We start from the raw sequence: 11496 nt of genomic DNA on the forward strand, positions 1-11496 counted from the left end.
GGAGCCGGAGCCGCCGCAGCGTCGTGCCCCCGCAGGCTGCTCGCTCGCACGGCGCCGGCCAGAGCGGCAGCGGCACGGGCAGCAGAGGCGAGAGGCGGCGCGGGAGCGGCGGCGTCCGAGCCGGCGCCGAGATCGCTGCCGTCCGGCGGCCCCTGCGCTCGCTGCGGAGAGCGGCTGGAAGGGAGGGAGGGCAGCGGCAGGAGGGAGGAGCGCGGCGAGCGCTGCCGAGAATGGCGGGCAGGCAGAGGCAGAGCCGCCGGCGAGCAGCCGGGCGAGTGCTGCTGCCCGCTTTGCTGCTGGGCTTGTGCTGCCGGGCGGCGCCGGAGCGGATCCGCTACGCCATCGCCGAGGAGCTGGGCAGAGGCTCGCTGGTGGGGCCGCTGGCGCGGGACCTGGGGCTGAGCCCGGCGGAGCTGCCGGCACGCAAGCTGCGGCTCAGCGCCGAGAAGCACTACTTCGGCGTGAGCGGGGAGACCGGGAACCTGTACGTGAGCGAGAGGCTGGACCGGGAGGAGCTGTGCGGCGAGGCGGCGTCCTGCTCCGTCAGCTTCGAGGCGCTGCTGCAGAACCCGCTCAACGTTTTCCACGTCGAGGTGGCCATCCAGGACGTCAACGACAACTCCCCGGCCTTCAGCAAGCCTGCTCTGGACTTCGAGATCCCTGAGTTGACGCTTCCCGGTGCTCGTTTTCCGCTGGAGATGGCCCGAGACGCGGACGCGGGCAGCAACTCGCTGCTGACTTACGAGCTCACCAGCAACCCGTCCTTCACTCTGGCCGTGAAGGAGGGCCCGGGTGGAAAGCAGCAGCCGGAATTAGTGCTGGAGAGCGCGTTGGACCGCGAGCAGCAGAGCTCCTTTCAGCTGGTGCTGACGGCGGTGGATGGCGGGGACCCGTGAGGTCCGGGACCGTGCAGGTTCGCGTCAACGTGACGGACGCCAACGACAACGCGCCCGTGTTCAGTAAAAGCGTGTACGAGGCGCGAGTGCGGGAGAATGTGCCGGCGGGGTCGCTGGTGCTGCGGGTGCGGGCCACGGACGCGGACGCGGGCTCCAACGGGCGGGTCTCGTACTCCTTCGGCAACGTCGCGGACGGCGTCCGCGCCTTGTTCGGTGTCGACAGCGACAGCGGCGAGGTCAGGACGGCGGGGCCGCTCGATTTCGAGGAGAAGAGCAGATACAGCTTCGGGCTGGAGGCGAGGGACGGCGGCGGGCTCACGGCTCACTGCGAAGTGCAGATAGACATCACGGACGAGAACGACAACGCGCCGGAGATCACGGTGTTGTCGGTGTCGAGCCCGGTGCCCGAGGACGCGCCGGCCGGCACGGTGGTGGCGGTGGTGAAAGTGCGGGACCGGGACTCCGGGGAGAACGGGCAGGTGTGGTGCGAGCTGTCGGGCGAGGCGCCGCTGTCGATCGTGGCGTCGTCGGCGGCTCGTACAAGGTGGTGACGGCGAGCGCGCTGGACCGGGAGCAGGCGCCCGAGCAGCGGGCGACGGTGGTGGCCAGGGACCGGGGCAGCCCGGCGCTGTGGAGCCGCCGGCGCTGGTGCTGGAGGTGTCGGACGTGAACGACAACGCGCCGGTGTTCGAGGAGGCCGCCTACAGCGCCTACGTGGCGGAGAACAACGCGGCGGGCGCGCCGGTGCTGCGCGTGCGCGCGCGGGACGCGGACGCGGGCGCCAACGGGCGCGTGAGCTACTGGCTGGCGGGCGGCAGCGCGGCGCGGGGGCGCGGCGCCGTACGTGTCGGTGGAGGCGCGGAGCGGCGCGGTGTACGCGCAGCGCTCCTTCGACTACGAGGAGTGCCGCGAGTTCGCGGTGGCGGTGCGGGCGCAGGACGGCGGGGCGCCGGCGCGGAGCTCGACGGCGACGGTGCGCGTCTTCGTGCTGGACCGCAACGACAACGCGCCGCGGGTGCTGTGGCCGGCGGCGGGGGCGGGGCGGGGCGGCGGCGGCGCCGTTCGAGGTGGTGCCGCGGTCGGCCGAGGCCGGGTACCTGGTGGCGAAGGTGGTGGCGGTGGACGCGGACGCGGGGCGCAACGCGTGGCTGTCGTACGAGCTGGTGCAGGCGCCGGAGCCGGCGCTGTTCCGCGTGGGGCTGCACAGCGGCGAGGTGCGGACGGCGCGGGCCGTGTCGGCGAGGGACGCGGCGAAGCAGCGGCTGGTGGCCGTGGTGAAGGACCACGGGCAGCCGGCGCTGTCGGCCACGGCCACGCTGCACGTGGTGCTGGCCGAGAGCTTGCAGGAGGCGCTGCCGGAGCTGAGCGAGGGCGGCGGGCGGCGAGTCGCCGGCGGAGCTGCAGTTCTACCTGGTGCTGGCGCTGGCGCTCCTCTCCGCCCTGTTCCTGCTGAGCGTGGCGCTGGCCGTGCTGGCGCGGGTGCGCCGGGCCGGGCCGCCCGCCGTCCTGCGCTGCCTGGGCGCGCAGCGCTTCTCCGTGGCCGGCGGCGCCTTGCCGGCCGACTTCTGCGAGGGCACCTTGCCCTACTCCTACAACCTGTGCGTGGCGCCGGGCCGCGCCGTCGCCGAGGCCGCTTGGCTGCCGCCGCCGCCGCCGCTGCCCAGCCTGCCCGCGGAGGAGCTTCTGGGCGGGGAGCCCTGCGGGAAGCGGAGCCCGAGCAGCAGCGCCGGCGCGGGAGAGCCGCCCGCCGACGCCGACGCCGACGCCCCGCAGGTCTGTAAGCCCGCGCAGTCCTTGCCTCTGAGCCTTTCCGAACTCAGGCCGAGGGCGTGGGCTGCTGGGTCTTCCTTGCTCTGCTTGGGCGGCCACTGCCGATCCCTGTTTCCATGAAGGAATGAAACAGTGCTGTGCCGTGTCTTTGGTGGCAGCAGGCAGTGCGAAGCGGCACTTCCTGCGTCGTCAGCTGTCACACGAGTAGGGTCAGTGGAGAGGTTCCTGCCATTCAAGCTGTGCTGGATAAAATGGTACAGGTGTGGTGACCCTCTGAGAGGTAATGAGCTCTGCTGATGCTGGACGTCGAGAAGGCAAAAAAGGGTCTACAAAACCTGTGCTGTCTACAGTGGTGTGTGTTAGTAACGGTGAAGGCGTACCCTTCCTGTGCCGAATGAGACCCTGTACCTTTCTGAACCTCCGTCCTCTTTCTCCTGGGTTTCCGGGTGGGTGTGGATGGGAAGTGCTGATCCGTGTCTCCATGAAGGAAGGAATGAAGAAAGGAACGGGGTAACCCCTTCCACTCAGAGCAGGCAGCTAGCGGGCACTTCTTGGTTCTTTGGTGGTCAGAGGTTCGGGTTCAGCTGAGAGGTTTTGACTACGACTCTCGTTTGAGTTCGTAACGTGAACACGGTAAATTAATGATTCTGCACGACAGAGTCGGGAAAATATGGCGGACGCTCGGTGTTGGAGCTTTTTCCTTCCCGATCACTTTTTTCCCAAGCCGATGTACTTGGACGTGGTTGATAGCTGGATGCAAACCCTTTGGTTAATGGTGTTTCCCAAAGGAAAGGTGCGTGTGGCTCCACGCATGGAGAAGTTACAGATTGTTCCTCCCTAGTGAATGTTCCCCTCTTCCATGGAGTGCCCTGCCATGTTTTGGAGAAGGCTGCTGCAGAAATGGCAGCATTAATGGATGGATACATTTTATCCAGGCATGATTTTCCAAGTTCTTTCTGCTAGCGTTAGTTCCCTCTTTTTTACCGTCCCTATCTGTCTTTCAACACAGGGGAAGGTGTAGAATGGAACCTCAAAAAACCCAGACAAACTGCCTTTTGTAGTTCAGACCTGTCCTCTTTTCCGATCCCTTTTTCCCAAAGAGAGGTGCTTGGCCCTGGTTGATCGCATTGACAGGGGAATAGGAAACCGAGGAATTCAGTCCCTCAGCCGCTTTTTGGAATAGTGCCTGATTTACAGTAGAGGTAGTGGGCTGTTGGTCTTCGTTTGCTTTGGCAGTTAGTGCCGATCTCTGTTTCCATGAAGGAATGAAATAATCCTGTACCGCCATGTTTTGGCAGATGCCAAAAGCTGATGGCACCTCCTTGTCATCAGCTGTCACACGAGTCGAGTCAGTGGAGAGGTTCTGCCATTCAAGCTGTGCTGGATAAAATGGTACAGGTTGGTGTGACCCTTGAGATGTAATGAGCTCTGCTGATGCTGGACGTCGAGAAGGCAAAAAAATGGTCTACAAAACCTGTGCTGTCTACAGTGGTGTGTGTTAGTAACGGTGAAGGCAGATCCTTCCTGTGCAGAATGAGATCCTTTACTGCGTACAATGAGATTGCTAATTCCACATGACACGGTCGGTAAAATGTGGTTGACGCTTGGTGTTGAGTTTCCTTCCCGATCGCTTTCCTGAAGCGGTGGACTTTGACACCTGAGCAAAAACCCGTTGGTTAATGCTGTTTAGTGTTGGACTCCCAAAGGAACGTGCATGAGGCTGCAGGAATGGAGAAGTCAGAGATTGTTCCTCCACCTCTGCCATGTGCCTCACACTTTTGAGGAAGCTGCTGCAAAAATGGCAGAGCTAGGGGGATTATTTTGTCCAGGCATTATCTCTCTGTGTGCTTTGTGCAGCATTTCTCGTGTATTGTTCCATCGTGGGTGGTATTTTCTGCCGTTCTAGATCTCTTTTATACAGAGGTTAAGGCGTAGAATGGGATCTCCCTCCGCGCCCAAAATCACCTTTTGTGTTTCAGAGCCTCTCTTCTTTAGGACAAAGAGTTCTACTTTGTCCTGTTGGTAGCGTTTCAGTCTAAGGGTTTGCTTTATGCGTGAGTTTCTTTTTTGTCATGGACCCAGCACCAGAGAGTGCATGCGCATCACTGCCTGCTGCTGACTTACTCTAGAATGGGCGCTGAGTCCTAAGTGGAAGCCACGGCCTGTAGTGTAAGGCTGTCACCCAAACTTCCGAAGTGGTGTTGGAGAAGGGGGAGAAATGGAGGCTGCTTCAGAGCAGGGGGATCTCTGTTGCTGCCTTGTACTGTAGGTTGGGGTTGGAGAAATAATGTGGCTGCTGGCGTTCCAGTATGAGGCCGTTTTGATCTGCAGAAAGGGTGAGGAAAAGTCATTCAAGCACGACTACTGCAAAAGCTGTGCAACTCTGGTGGAGATTGTGCTTTTGGACTAATGCAATAAGACACGTAATATTCCACACGTCATATTACGAAAACTTTATTTCACCATTACAAGAACATTTTTTGCCGTGCGGTAGAAGTACGCCGCCCACGGGAGGCGTGTGATTTCTTTGTGGTCGGGATGGCTGGAGGCTGAAAGAGGAGCTCGGCTGGAGACAAGCCAGCGCCGGAGATCAGGGCTGGACGGGAACCGATGTGTCCGCGGCGGCGGCCCCGTCCCCGCGAGCTGCCCGTGGCAAAGGCAGGGCGGGCAGCGCTCGGCAGCGCTCGGTGCCTGCAGTGCCGGGAGGAGGCTGCGGGCGCCGCTGTTGACCGAGGAGGAGCGAGAGGAAGGCCGGAGCGCTGCAGGCAGCCCCGCCCGCTGCGGCCCGGCTGGCTGGCTGGCTGGCTGGCTGGGTGGGTGGGTGGCTCGGCGTCCGGGCGGTCTGCGAGCGTCCCCGCGGTGCGGAGCCGTGCTGCAGCGAGGCGGAGGGGCCGGCGGCAGCGGCCGGGAGCGGCGAGCCGGAGCCGGAGCCGGAGCCGGAGCGGAGCGGGCCGGAGCCGGAGCCGGAGCCGGAGCCGGAGCCGGAGCCGGAGCCGAGGGGAGCGGGTCGGCGTTCGTCGGCGGGGAGCGTCCGGCGGTGGTGCGGTGCCGGCGGAGCCGCGGCGGCGATGTGCGCGGCGGGGAGGCGGTGGGGCCGGCGGGAGCGAGCCGTGCTGTGGTGCGTGCTGGTGTCGGCGTGGGAGGCGGCGTGGGGGCAGCTGCGCTACTCGGTTGCCGAGGAGATGCCGAAGGGCTCGTTCGTGGGCGACGTGGCCAAGGACCTGCGGCTGGACCTGCCGGCGCTCCGCGACAGCGGCGTCCGTTGTCTCCGAAGGCAGGACGCAGTACTTCGCTCTGCACGGGAAGACGGGACATTTAGTGACGGCGGAGAGGCTAGACAGAGAGCAGCTCTGCGAGAGTGTGCAGCAATGCGTGCTGCGCTGTGAGGTGATAGTGGAGGGGAAATGCAGGTTTACATCGAAGTGGAAATCACGGACATTAACGACAACGCGCCCAGCTTCAAGGAAGTTGAGTGGAGGAGAGAATGAGCGAGACGACAGCGCTGGGTCGCGGTTTCCCCTGGCCGAGGCTCACGACCCGGACGTGGGACCGAATTCCCTGCAGAGGTACGAGCTGAGCGGCGACGAGCACTTCTCGCTGGCCGTGCAGGCGGGCCCCGGCGGGGCTCAGCGTCCCGAGCTGGTGCTGGCGAAGGCGCTGGACCGGGAGGAGGCGGCGTTTCACGAGCTGGTGCTGAGGGCGAGCGACGGCGGAGAGCCGGCGCGGACGGGCACGGCGCGGATCCGCGTGGCGGTGCTGGACGCGAACGACAACGCGCCCGTGTTCAGCCAGGCGGAGTACACGGTGCGTGTGCCGGAGGACGTGCCCGTGGGCTCCGTCCTCGTCAGCGTCACGGCCGCCGACGCCGACGAGGGGCTGAACGGGCACGTGAAATACTTGTTCAAGAAAATCACAGAGAAAGCCTCGCGGATTTTCCAGCTGGAGTCTGAGACGGGAGCGATCACGCTGGTGCGGAGCCTGGACTTCGAGGAAGGCGACTCGTACGAACTGGAGGTGCAGGCACGGGACGGCGGGGGCCTTCCGACACGGCGAAAGTCGCGATCAGCGTGACAGACGTGAACGACAACGCGCCCAGATTTCGGTGCGGTCGGCGCTGGCTGCGATCTCTGAGGACGCGCCGCCGGGGACGGTGGTGGCCCTGCTGCACGTGCAGGACCGGGACTCGGGGGCGAACGGCGAGGTGCGGTGCTCGCGAGCGCGTCCCGTTCCGGCTGGAGCGCGGAGGACTACTAGCGTGGTGACGGCGAGCGAGCTGGACCGGGAGGCGGTGGCGGAGTACAACGTGACGGTGCGGGCGGCGGACGGCGGGTCGCCGGCGCTGTGGAGCAGCGCGGTGCTGGCGCTGCGGGTGCTGGACGTGAACGACAACGCGCCGGTGTTCGCGGAGGCGCGCTACAGCGCCCGGCTGCCCGAGAACAACGCGGCGGGCGCGCTGGTGCTGACGGTGCGGGCGTCGGACGCGGACTGGGGGCAGAACGCGCGCGTGCGGTACCGGCTGTCGGAGGGGCGGGTGCGGGGCGCGCCGCTGTCGTCGTACGTGTCGGTGCAGGCGGAGACGGGCGCGCTGTACGCGCTGCGCTCCTTCGACTACGAGGAGGTGCGCGAGGTGGGGCTGTGGGTGCGGGCGGAGGACGGCGGCGCGCCGGCGCTGAGCAGCAACGTGTCGGTGCGGCTCGTGATCGTGGACGAGAACGACAACGCGCCGCAGGTGCTGTACCCGCCGGCGGCGGCGGCGGCGGGCGCGGGCGCGGGGTGGGCGGGCGTGGAGCTGGCGCCGCGCTCGGCGGAGCCCGGGGCGCTGGTGGCCAAGGTGGTGGCGGTGGACGCGGACGCGGGCAGAACGCGTGGCTGTCGTACGAGCTGGCCAAGGCGACGGAGCCGGGGCTGTTCCGCGTGGGGCTGCACAGCGGCGAGGTGCGGACGGCGCGCTTCCCGCTGGCCCGCGACGCGGCGCGGCAGAGCCTGGTGGTGGTGGTGAAGGACCACGGGCGGCCGGCGCTGTCGGCCACGGCGACGCTGACGGTGGTGCTGGCCGAGAGCGTGGCCGAGCTGCTGTCGGAGCTGGGCAGCGCGGCGGCGGCGCCGGGCGAGGCGGCCGGCAGCCTGACGCGGTGGCTGGTGGTGGCCGTGGCGGCCGTGTCCTGCCTCTTCCTCGCCTTCCTGCTGCTGCTGCTGGCGCTGCGCCTGCGGCGCTGGCGCCGCTCGCAGCTGCTGGCGGCGGGCAGCGGCGCCTTGCGCGGCGTCCCGGCCTCGCACTTCGTGGGCATCGACGGCGTCCGCGCCTTCCTGCACTCCTACTCGCACGAGGTGTCGCTCACCGCCGACTCGCGCAAGAGCCAGCTCCGCTTGTCGGGCGGCAGCTGCTGCGACACCCTCCCGGCCCGGCCGCCGCCCGACGAGCCCGCGCCGCTGCTCGGGGAGGACCCTGCCGGCGCCCGCCGCGCGGACCCCGCCGCTCCCCCGGTGAGTTCCTCTGAGCACACTTGCTCCGCGACGCTTCCCTCTGCTGCTTCTCTGCCCTTTCCCCGCCGCCTTCTCTCTCTGTCCCGCGCGCGGAGCTGTCGTTCCAAGGAAGGCAAAGCTGCGTTCAGCACCGCGCTGGGTGCTGGTGCCTCTTGCTGCGGGGAGGGGAGCGTGGGGTTGCGGCTCAGCGTTACAGTGGCTGTGGGAGGCCGGCGAAGGGAGCCTGCTGCCGGCTGGAGCTTCCTTAGAGCGGGCCTTTGGCTCTCATCACGGCGTTCCTGTGTTGCACGCCGTTCCCTGAGCCAGTCTCTCCTGGAGGACAGCGCCTCTTTTACTTTCAGACCCTTGACGTTTCTCCTCTGAGGTGCACTTGGCAGACAATCTGTCTCCCTCTTAGTGCAGAGATGTGAAGACAGCTATGTGCAGTCGTGCGTGATCCTGATGCATGCTGAACAGAAATGTGTGGGCAACTGGCTGTATGATGAGAGGTGCTTGCAAATGCTGAGGGTCAAAGAACACCATGCAAGGTGTGAAGGGTTGGAGATGGGAGTCGTGGGAGCTGTGCGTGAGGGGCTGTTGAAGGGCACAAGAGCTGTGGTTTGCTCCTTTCCCTGTTCAGTGCCCAGCTTGGTGTCATGCAATGCGAGTTTCGTCTTCCCAAGCGAGTTTAGCCAGAAGACATGTTATTCCAGCTGCGTGGGGAGCCCTGGGAGGTTCTTCCTGTGTGTTTGCAGGTTGTCATCAGTTCTTAACTAACAGCTTAATTAGGTACTTATGAGAAATGCCTAATGGGAGCTTTGGGAAGAGGAAAGTGCCCTAATCTAGAAGAGTATGTTTGCTCCCTTCCTCTCTGCGTGTTAAGTTCTTGCCTTGCTCGTTGTCATGATCTGAAGGTGGGCCTTTGTCTCTGACAGTGTGTGTGGAAGATCGCATCTGTTCCATTTGTCTGACTGTCCCGTACATGCCTCTCACGTTTACAGCTGTAAAGAGAAACACTTCCATAGATGTGTTTCCTCAAATGCGAACTGGAAGAAATGCTCTTGCTTGTCACATAGACATGGTGAGAAGTCACATGTTCTCCATGGTAAGGAGCAGTTGTCTGTGCCAGTTTTTCTTTGGGTGGAGTCCATCTGCACATGATGAAGATCAACGACAGGCATGCAATCTGTGAAGGGTTTGAGGAGAGTCTAGGGGTGCTGTGCGTGAGGAGGTACTGGTGGAGACAAGGCGTGTGTTTTGTCGTTCCAAGCTTCATTGCTGGCCTACATAAAATGAGTCTGAAGGTGTTGTTATTTCTGGATATCGCCTTGCTTGGACTCCAACTGGCCAAGTTGTGGGTTCATCAGTTTGCTTTGCTGTTGCATGATGTTTCCTGGGAATGGCAGTTACTGAGCACAGAGTACACTTTACGTTAAGATTGGAGAGTCATGTATCTTCCAAGTTGCCCAATGTGCTGCAGTAGGATGATGGTGTCTTTGAGCTGATGCTTTGGCGACTGGGTCTTTATGGAGCTGCATATTGCTTATGCACTTGAGAACATTTTGCATTTCTTCGAAGTAGAGTGATGAGCAGAGAAATCTGTTTGCACACGTCCGTGTTGTGATCTTTGTTCTCAGTAAGGAGAAGTTGCGTGTGCAACTTTTCTTTCAATGGGTGTCTGTCTGCAAAGGTAGCTTTCCTGTTGCATGATGTTTGGGCAGGGTGAAAAACTCTGTCTGCCCGAGACAGGGCACCTGAAAAAGTTTGCTGTGGTACAATTTGAAATGACTAAAGATGTCAAGACAGTGTAAAAGTTTCGTTTGTTCCTGAGTTGTTGTAAGAGGCCCGGAGTGGTGGTTCCATGCATTTTCCCTATTGTGTCGTCCAAAGAAATTCCTTTGAGGAACTGTGGCTCTGGTCTTTGGTGTGAGCTGCTGTGTGAGCCTCCTGTGGAGTATTTGCCAAGTAGACAGCCTTCTTGTGTACCTCCTACAGCTGACATGATCTGAAATGTTAAGCTATGACGCCTTCACTTGTGTAGGTTTCCCATTCTTGCCTTGTTGGTTGTCCAGGTGTAAAGCTGGGCCTCATTGTGGCTGGTAACCCTTGAAACGTTGAAAGCTCTGTGAGAATTGTTGGGCTGGGGGAGCAGTTTCCATCCGTACCTTGAAGGTGTTCAGGTGCCAAGAGAAAGACTTTGATAGACTTGTGTTTCCCTAAGATGGCACGGAATGACATGCTCTTTTGCCTGTGGCTGACATATGGCCAAAACATTGGATATTGACCATGGTGCAAGTAATGACTGTGAATGTTGTGCAAGGAGGGTGAGAGGCTGGCTTTGAGGCAGGAAACTGGGCGAGTCTAGGTGTTTTTGGCTGAGCAGTGGTTTGATTTCATGCCTGGTGCCAAGGCCTGTGCCGTTTTGGCTGTGATCCTGGTTTCCCTGTCCTGAAAGGCAATGGTAGTCCTCCAATCCTGAAGTGTTTGTGCAATAACTGTGGGCAGAGAACAATGATGCATGTGTAGAACAGCTTAGAATTCCTGTGTGAAACCTCTTTCATCCATCTGTATCTCCTGGAACATTGCGATGGAGAATTGCTTCATAGTTGTCATGACCCTTTCTTTCAGGCCTTTATTTCCTGGAAGGTCGTGGTTCATTTTGCCCATTTCTGGGTGCTGCTTTTGCATTTGAAACTGTGTGTGTTTTTTGCAGCAAATACTTACTTCAGGCACCTAAGACAGAAATTTAGGTGTGAGGAAAATGAAGCAGAAGCTAAAAGAGCATCTGTTGTAGTTTCTCAGAAGACTTAGCTTGAGAAAGAGCCCATGAGAAGGGGCTTACACTTACGGCTTCATATTTGTGGGAGATGAGCAGGCCACAGAGTAGAAAAATTGCTGAGAGCCATGACTATTTCTTAGAATGAAACCTGCTGCGTAGTCCAGAGTAAGACTTTAGGGCTGCACTTGCAGCTTGAGATCTGAATGACTTCTGGGTGCTCTCAGGGATGACTTTCCACGCCTGCAGTGAAGACTGAGACGTCCTCTCGGTGAGTTGCTCTGACACCACTTTCTCTCTAATGCTTCCTTGCCTTGCTTGTCTGATTTATGTTTTTGTTGTTCTTTACCTGGTCTCTACGTATGTAGGTTTCCTTGTAATTATCAGCAGAGCTTCGTTTAGCAATGTGTCGTGTGTTCGTGCCTCTTGCTCATGCTGCAGGGAGTGTGAAAGGCAGGAGCTGTGAGGATATCATGGTGTTCTGTTCTTGTTGGTGGGGAACATATGTAAACATGACCTCAGTAGAAGTGGCATCTCTGTGGAACAAGTGTGTGTGATAAAAGAGGGGAGGAGATTCCCCGTGAGCCATGA

The 11496-nt window shown here is 61.2% G+C and overlaps 2 pseudogenes; both read left to right on the forward strand.

Annotated features, from left to right (window-relative positions):
• Nucleotides 1-230: 230 nt before the first annotated feature.
• On the forward strand, nucleotides 231-2786 carry LOC127029177 (protocadherin gamma-B2-like; annotated as a pseudogene).
• A 2948-nt stretch (nucleotides 2787-5734) lies between these two features.
• On the forward strand, nucleotides 5735-8513 carry LOC127029178 (protocadherin gamma-A2-like; annotated as a pseudogene).
• The last annotated feature ends 2983 nt before the right edge of the window (nucleotides 8514-11496 follow it).

The sequence above is a fragment of the Gymnogyps californianus genome, unplaced genomic scaffold (genome assembly GCF_018139145.2).
Source record: "Gymnogyps californianus isolate 813 unplaced genomic scaffold, ASM1813914v2 HiC_scaffold_83, whole genome shotgun sequence".
In the NCBI taxonomy this organism is placed as follows: domain Eukaryota; kingdom Metazoa; phylum Chordata; class Aves; order Accipitriformes; family Cathartidae; genus Gymnogyps; species Gymnogyps californianus.